The sequence below is a fragment of the Macaca fascicularis genome, chromosome 6 (assembly GCF_037993035.2).
Source record: "Macaca fascicularis isolate 582-1 chromosome 6, T2T-MFA8v1.1".
NCBI lineage: Eukaryota > Metazoa > Chordata > Mammalia > Primates > Cercopithecidae > Macaca > Macaca fascicularis.
Genome location: NC_088380.1, coordinates 181,473,455 through 181,481,482, shown reverse-complemented (window position 1 = coordinate 181,481,482; position 8,028 = coordinate 181,473,455). Strand labels below are relative to the sequence as shown.

General features: G+C 46.5%; 1 pseudogene; it reads right to left on the bottom strand.

The window, feature by feature from the left end:
- Positions 1–3,423: 3,423 nt before the first annotated feature.
- LOC123574172 (HIG1 domain family member 1A, mitochondrial pseudogene) lies at positions 3,424–7,401 on the bottom strand (annotated as a pseudogene).
- Positions 7,402–8,028: the final 627 nt, after the last annotated feature.

The window sequence follows — 8,028 nt, the reverse complement described above, 5'->3', positions numbered from 1 at the left end:
TGGTACATAGATCTTATTATCACCATTTTAGAGTTCAGGAAATGGAGATGTGAAGGGGTCCAGGTCATGCAGTTGCCAAAATGAAATGTCAACTACAGCGTGGCAGCAGCCGTGGGAGCGGGGCCCTTCCCATGGGAATTCCTTACACTGAAGTCTTCACAGATCTGGTCTCAGTGGACTCACAACAGCCCTCTGAGGGTTGTTCCGCTCACTCTGCCTCCCGGGCTCAAATGATCTCGTGGCTCAGACTCCCGAGTAGCTGGGACTACAGGATAATTTTTCCTGTTAAGAAGAATTGAAGCTCAGAGGGGGATTGGATGTTTTCACAGAGCAGGGAATGTTGGGAGCAGGATTCAAACCCAGACCTCTTTGGGTACAGATCCTTGGGTCTTACATTTTTTTTTTTTTTAATTTATTTTCTTTTGAGACAGAGTTTTGCTCTGTCACCCAGGCTGGAGGGCAGTGGTGTGATTTCAGCCCACTGCAACCTCCGCCTCCCAGTTCAAGCGATTCTCCTGCCTCAGCCTCCTGAATAGCTGGGATTAGAGGCACACGTCACCATCCTGGGCTGATTTTTTGTATTTTTAGTAGAGACGGGGTTTCGCCATGTTGGCCAGGCTGTTCTTGAATTCCTGACCTCAGGCGATCCACTCACCTTGGCATCCCAAAGTGTTGGGATTACAGGCGTGAGCCACCTTGCCTGGCCCTTACCTCTTGTAATCGCCCCACAACACCTGAATTGTAGAGGTGACAGGTTTTAAGGGCTTTAGGGGTTGCTATTCCAGCACAGGCACCATTTCTTCTTCCTGCTGCAGACTACTCTCACTTCTTGGCATGTAGTAAGTGCTCAATAAATCTGCATTGGCAAAATGACTGGATGCATCAGCAGAGATGTAGGGAAATGGATTCCATGTGCAAAGCAAACATTTTCTGAGTTTTTGGCCATCTCGAGAAGAAAATTAATGTAGGAGAAACAGGTGTATGTCACCAAAGGTGCAGTTTTAAATGTTTGGCAACAAAATGGAGACCCCTAGGCACTGACTCTTAGAGACTTGGGCTGTGGCATCTGTGCAGCCCAAATCCAGAGAGTGGACAGTGGGATGTCAGGCTGGTAGCTTCACCTGTGCTGGGGGTTCTGGCCCACATCGACAAGATGATTGAGTTAATTCAGAACGCCCTAACACACATTCTTCAGGCATGTTCAGGACTCAGAGCAGGGGCCCGTAGCAAGATACCTTTGCAAGGTGCAGGATTTAGGACCAGAGCGGCTGGTTGAGGTAGAGGTGTTGTGAAACCTCAGAACAGTCTGTTCCAGCAAAAAAAAAAAAAAAAAACCACGCATAGCCAGTCAGTCAGGATTCCTCTGCATCCAGCAGAGGACAAACAAAACTGAGAAAGCCCAGCTGGGCTGCACAGACAGGAGGGTGTCAGGGCCGCCCAGTTGATCCTCCTCTTTCTATGTGAACCCAGGCATGGCTTCTTGTCCTGGCCTCTCCTGTGTGGCCCTAATGTGGCGCCACCCATCATGGGCCAAGGTCGGGCCATCTTTAGAAGACATTCTGGAGCAATTGCTTCCTAATACATCTAGCCCAGACATGGTAACCCAAATGAAAAGCCCTCAAAGCAAGAGGGAGCAGACATTTAATCAGTGCCAACTGTGTGCCAGGTGGTGTAACCAGCAACCCTCTGGTTGTCCTAACTGGCCTTTAAGTAACCACTGCCCTCAGCTTTGGACCACCTGCACTGGGGAAAGTCAGAGAGAGGAGGAGGTTCGCCTTCCCGGAAGCAATGCAGGAGCTAGACACACTAATGGTTCCTAGGACTTTCCTGGCCCTTGACCTTCTCCTCCATTTTTCAGATGATGAAGTCGAGGTGCACTGAGGGGCCGGAGCAAAGCTCGGCTTTACCCACTGTAGACTGGAGTTAGCCCTCAGCCCAGCACACAAGGTCCCCGGTGACCCACGTTCTGCACAGTGACCATACCCACTCCCCTCCACCTGTTTTGGATGGGGATCCTTGAACTGCGCTCACCATGGGTGCATGTTGCGCACAGCCTGCTGCCCTCTGCCATGGCACCCGCCGTGCCCTCTGCTCGGCCTGCTGTTCCTCTCTCCCTATCACTCCAGTCACTGAGTCCCAATTCACACAGCCCGACCCAGCTCAAAAGCACTGGTCACTGCTGTGGAGAAATTCTCCTTGATGCCCGGCTCCCTTGCCCCTAACCTTGCAGAGACTGTCACCCTGTCATGGATGACCTCACAGTTCCTGAAGAGAAGACTTTTTTCTTCTTGATACCTAAAAGATTGTTTTTATTATCATCAAAAGAAATGATAAATTATACAATTCTCATGAAACTCCAGTATCCTCAGGGATAAATTTCAGCATCCAGCAAGCACATCATACTGCACTCATTGTTTGCAGCTTGTTTCTGTTCTAGACCTCAGGCTCCTTGTGGGCAGGGCCATGTGGGGTGCCCCTGGCATCTCAGCGTTCCCCCTGCCCAACGTAGAACTGGATCCAGAGGCTGCACCCAGCACATGCTTGTGCAATAAACCAAGAAACAAGTGAGCAAGAAACTCCATAAAACCCATGTGAAATGACTTGCGCTGGGGCTGGAGCTCAGGTGTCCTGGTTCCCGGCCCAGCACGGGTTGTACTCCATGGCCCTGCCTGGCCTCCATGGTATACTCCCTTTCTAGAGGTGCATTCCGCCACGCTGCTGGCCTTCCCAGATTTCCAGTTTACATCTGAACTAATTTTCCTGTGGGGCAATGAATGGTTCTGGTGCACTTGAGGGTTCTTTTTTTCTTGCTTGCTCCTTTTATTAATATGTAATTTTTTATTATTTCCCATGACAGTTCACATTATAAACCAAGACAATGCACGTAAATGAAAACACACTCTATCTAGCACCACAGCGTTACTATAAAGACCTTTTTTTTGATATGGTCATTTACTTTTTTGTTGTTTTTTGAGATGGAGTCTTGCTCCGTCGCTCAGGCTGGAGTGCAGTGGCACCATTGTGGCTCACTGCAACCTCCGCCTCCCGGGTTCAAGCAATTTTCCTGCCTCAGCCTCCCGAGTAGCTGGGACTACAGATGCCCACCACCACACCTGGCTAATTTTTGTATTTTTAGTAGAGACAGGGTTTCACCATGTTGGCCAGGCTGAATTCGAACTCCTGACCTCAGGTGATCGCCCACCTTGGCCTCCCAAAGTGCTGGGATTACAGGCGTGAGCCACCACGCCCGGCCAGTCATTTACTTTAATAACAATACATATACCATGTTATCACCATGGAATGTAAATTCAAGTTAGACAAGAGAATTTCACAAGTGAAATAGCATTCTGTAGTATATAGAAGTTTGGGTATACTGTCTGACCAAACCAGCTTGTTCATAAGTCATTAATAAAATCCATTATAGGTGTTCAGTTTAATATTTACAATTTTTATGGAAAAATCAGCAATGCACACACTTAAAAAGTGTTCATTTATGTTTGCATGAGCGCTTAAAATACATATTTCTATTTCAAGATGACATTTAAAAGTTATTCTAATATAACAGCAGCAAAAATATAGTTTGCAATTACCAAAGAACTAAACTAGAATCTATAAGTTATTCTCATGTTTACAATTGTGATTCTTTAATAAATACTGCTATCATGCAGCTCTATTGTAAGCTTTCTAGATTTGGTTTAAACACACACGTATATATGGTCAGTTGTGGGAAGCTTTACCAGTTATATTCCATGAACTTTTGGGACAGAGTTCTTAAAGAGCCAGCCAGTCCACAAAACAGGTAGAAAAAAGTTACATTAACTGGGGCAAATAGGACGCTTATATAACATCCAAAATAGGTGAGATTCTGCAGCAAACTGGGAATACTACAGGGTTGGCTTGTTATCTTCTTTAGAACCAAGTTCATCTTAACAATTTAAGAAGGTGAACATTTCAACACCATCAAGTGCATTTAGGTGACATGTTTCTTTTAAGTCAACTTGACTCCCTTGAATGACCTAGTTAGTAAACTAATCACTAGTAATTCGGTTACCAGGCAAATCAAGCCTGCAAGAAAGGAAGCCAATATTCAAAATGCCGTGTTACCATCTAAACCCATACAAATTAGTTTATTTTCAACGATCATACGTAACTTCAGTAAGGAGACGTCTAACTAAAGCAAGCTCCTCCAGCAAGACCAAGACAGCATCTCTTCTTTAAAGGCTTAGGTTTTGCCCAGAATTCCTGATACATGGAATAGCCCGTAGCAACAGTCATTGCTCCTACAACACAGCCTTGGGCTGCCACATGCATGTGAATCAGATGAAGGGACATTTTAGTATTTCCCCTGCTCTTCAGTGTGTGTAATCCATATGCAACAATTGCTGCAAAACCTGCCATTCCAATGGGTACGAATGGGCCTCTTTGGCTTTTCGAATAAGTTTGGATCTCTGATCTTCATCACATGAAGAAAGGGAAACATCTGTGTCTGTTGATATAGTGATTGATTGAAGATTCTCCCTAGAGCGAGAAAACCTCTCATGACAACCGGCTTCTGGTCCCCACCCATGCACCCAGTCCTGCCGGCTTCTCCTATAAAGACCTTTTTAATATAGACAAATTAGTTGCTAAATGCAGAAACTGAAGTTACGCCTCTGGATATCTCTTGTAGCCGAAGAAGAAGAAGGTTTTAGAATCAGTAAAGATTTTATTATAAGCCTGCTATTAGCTTTCCCTTACTAGCAATTAAGGTTCACAGGAGAGGGAGAGGCCAGGGACAATGGCAAGGACCCAGATGCATCCAGGATGGTCTGGGCTCAAACTCAAGCCTCTGCCACTTCCCAGCCAGGTGACTTTGGGTTATGAACTCCTCACCCCGACTCTCTGAGTCCATTTCCATCAGATGGGAAAGGCCACCAGGACCTTGCTCCGCTATTACTGGGCGGATTCATTAAAATAAGGCTTGGACTAGGGCTAGAGCACACATATTCAAAGCTAAATACTGGTGATTTTTAATTAATGCTTATATGAGTTAGCCAAAAAAACTACTTGACCAAAGTGAATTCGAACAAACATGCAATTTGGAAGAAAGCTAAGAACAACTTAGCCACAGCAAAAATACCACTGAAAAGCAACACCCCCAGTAGTGAGCACTGGAAACCCTGCAGATTAGTCTTCCTCTATGCAAAGCATTTCCATTGTTTTCCCAGAGATTTTCTATTGTCTTTCAGTTGTAGTTTGAATTGATTTTATTTCATTTATTTATTTTTTAATTTTAGACAGAGTCTCACTCTGCCGCCCAGGCTGGAGTGCAGTGGCACAATCTCGGCTCACTGCAAGCTCTGCCTCCTGGGTTCACACCATTCTCCCGCCTCAGCCTCCCAAGTAGCTGGGACTACAGGTGCCCGCCACCACGCTCGGCTAATTTTTTTGTATTTTTGGTAGAGATGAGGTTTCACCGTGTTAGCCAGGATGGTCTCGATCTCCTGACCTCGTGATATGCCCACCTCAGCCTCCCAAAGTGTTGGGATTACAGGCGTGAGCCACTGCGCCCAGCCTGAATTTATTTTCAATAATTTTTTCTTGCTCTTCATTGTAATGGGAAATCTTAGGACACAGTAACTGTTCATTAATAAGAAAACAACTTAAATGGCCAAGAAAAGAGAAAATGCTTGAGACTATCTCTCCTACTAAGGTGATTTAAGTGAATTATGGAGTCTCACAAAATACTATACATAGCATGAGCTCTTTTTTTTTTTTTCTTTTTTGAGACAGAGTCTTGCCCTGTTGCCCAGGCAGGAGTGCAGAGGCGCAATCTCAGCTCACTGCAACCTCCGCTTGCAGGTTCAAGCAATTCTCCTGCCTCAGCCTCCCAAGTAGCTGGGACTACAGGCGTCTGCCACCATGCCCAGCTAATTTTTGTATTTTTAGTAGAGATGGGGTTTCACCATGTTGACCAGGCTGGTCTCGAACTCCTGACCTTGGGATCCACCCACCTTGGCCTCCCAAAGTGCTGGGATTACAGGCGTGAGCCACCGCACCTGGCCAGCATGAGCTCATTTTTGAAAAGCACTGTGTCTGCAATAAAAGGGCATGGTGACATCCTGGCCGAGCACAGTGGCTCACTCCTATAATCCCAACACTTTGGGAGGCGGAGGCGGGCAGACCCCCTGAGGTCAGGAGTTCGAGATCAGCCTGCGCAACATGGTGAAACCCAGTCTCTACTAAAAATACAAAATTAGCCGGGCGTGGTGGCACATGCCTGTAATCCCAGGTACTCAGGAGGCTGAGGCAGGAGAATAGCTTGCCTGGGAGGCAGAGGATGCAGTGAGCCGATACCGCTTCGTTGCACTCCAGCCTGGGCAACAAGAGTAAATCTCCATCTCACCAAAAAAAAAAAAAAAAAAAGGCACGCATGGTGACATCCGTATCAAAGGACTGCAAGTGGGTGGAGAGCGAGGTGGGACTGTGGGGGCTCCCTTTGCTTCTTTTGCTTTCTTTCTATTTTACTGTTTCTGAGATGAGAGGGCATTGCATTTGCCTTAGGAAATAAACTAAAAGACAAAGCTCAAATAATTTTTCAGGCGCACCTATAATCCCAGCACTTTGGGAGGCCGAGTTGAAAGAATTGCTTGAGCCCAGGAGTTCAAGACCAGCCTGGGCAACATAGTGAGACCTTGTCTCTAAAAAAATTTAGTCTTTTGATTAATTTTTTTAACATTAAAATATCTCTACTAAAAATACAAAAATTAGCTGGGCGTGGTGGCGTGTGCCTGTATTCCCAGCTATTCACGAGGCTGAAGCAGGAGAATCGTTTGAACACAGGAGGCGGAGGTTGCAGTGAGCCGAGACTACACCACTGCACTCCAGCTTAGACAACAGAGTGAGACTCCTTCTCAAAAAAAAAAAAAAAAAAAAGTAGTAGCTGACAAATAGGAAACGAGGATTTTCATTTCCAACCAATCATCATTTTGACCAATTATCAGTTTGTCCAGCTTGCTTGTGGTCTTTCGGCCATGTCCCCTGGGATCAGTGTGAAGGTGTGGCCCCAGAAATTACTCAAGCTTGGGAGTAATTTCTCCCATGGCTAACGTACATTCCTCAAAATGTACATTTTGCGGAGCCCTGGGAGAGCCTCCAATGCTGCCCACCCAGCTCCAGGAGGGCAAAGTCTGGATTCTCCAGATCTGGGGGTCAGGCTGTATTTCTATGGGAAAACCACACTTTCTATCCCACTTCAATTCCACCTGGGGTGTCCCAGCTCAGAATGACCCCTCCTCTCCCGGAGGCATACAGGGTGCCTGCACCATCTTTTCCAGAAAGGTGTGAAGAGTCAGTTGTGAGGATGGCGGGGGAGATTTCTGTTGGAAGAAGAAAGGCTAGGGTAAGGTGGAAGAGCGTCATGGAAACGGATAGGTGGAGAAGTTGGGAGGATTCCTTGGTCCAGTTTCTATTGGATATTTTGCAAGTGAGTGTGAGTGTGTGTGCGTGAGAGAGAGGGCGTGAGACAGAGCCCACCTGTGTGCTTCTGTATAAATGTGGGTGTGTTTTTGTGTCTGGGTCTATTGAGTGTTCCTCTGGGCATCTTATGGTTATTTGCTTATTACGTGCTTGTTTCTGTGTGTGTGATTGTGTCTGTGGGTTTGTGTCTGTCTGTCTGCTTACTCACGTGTCCTTTTGGTTAGCTCTCTCTCACTGCGTGCATGTGTGTAAGACTTGATGCCGGTGTTGGGGTGGGGGGCAGGGAATCACTTCTACAGACAAACAAATATGAGTACAGCCTTCACCTCTGCTTGCTGGAACTCTTCAGAAAGTTTGTGCCTGATTTGGAAGAAGCTGGGGAGATGGACAAGACACGGCGTTACATCGAGCCACAAGGGAGGGAGAGGCTGGGTCTGGGAGTTGCAGCTGGAAAAACGGCATGAAATGAAGTGTCCGAATCCTTCCCCGTGTCCAAGCAGAGACTCTCCTGAAGGTATCCAGACTCCTGAGCATGATCCACAGGGGCCACCTGATGGGTCACTGATGATC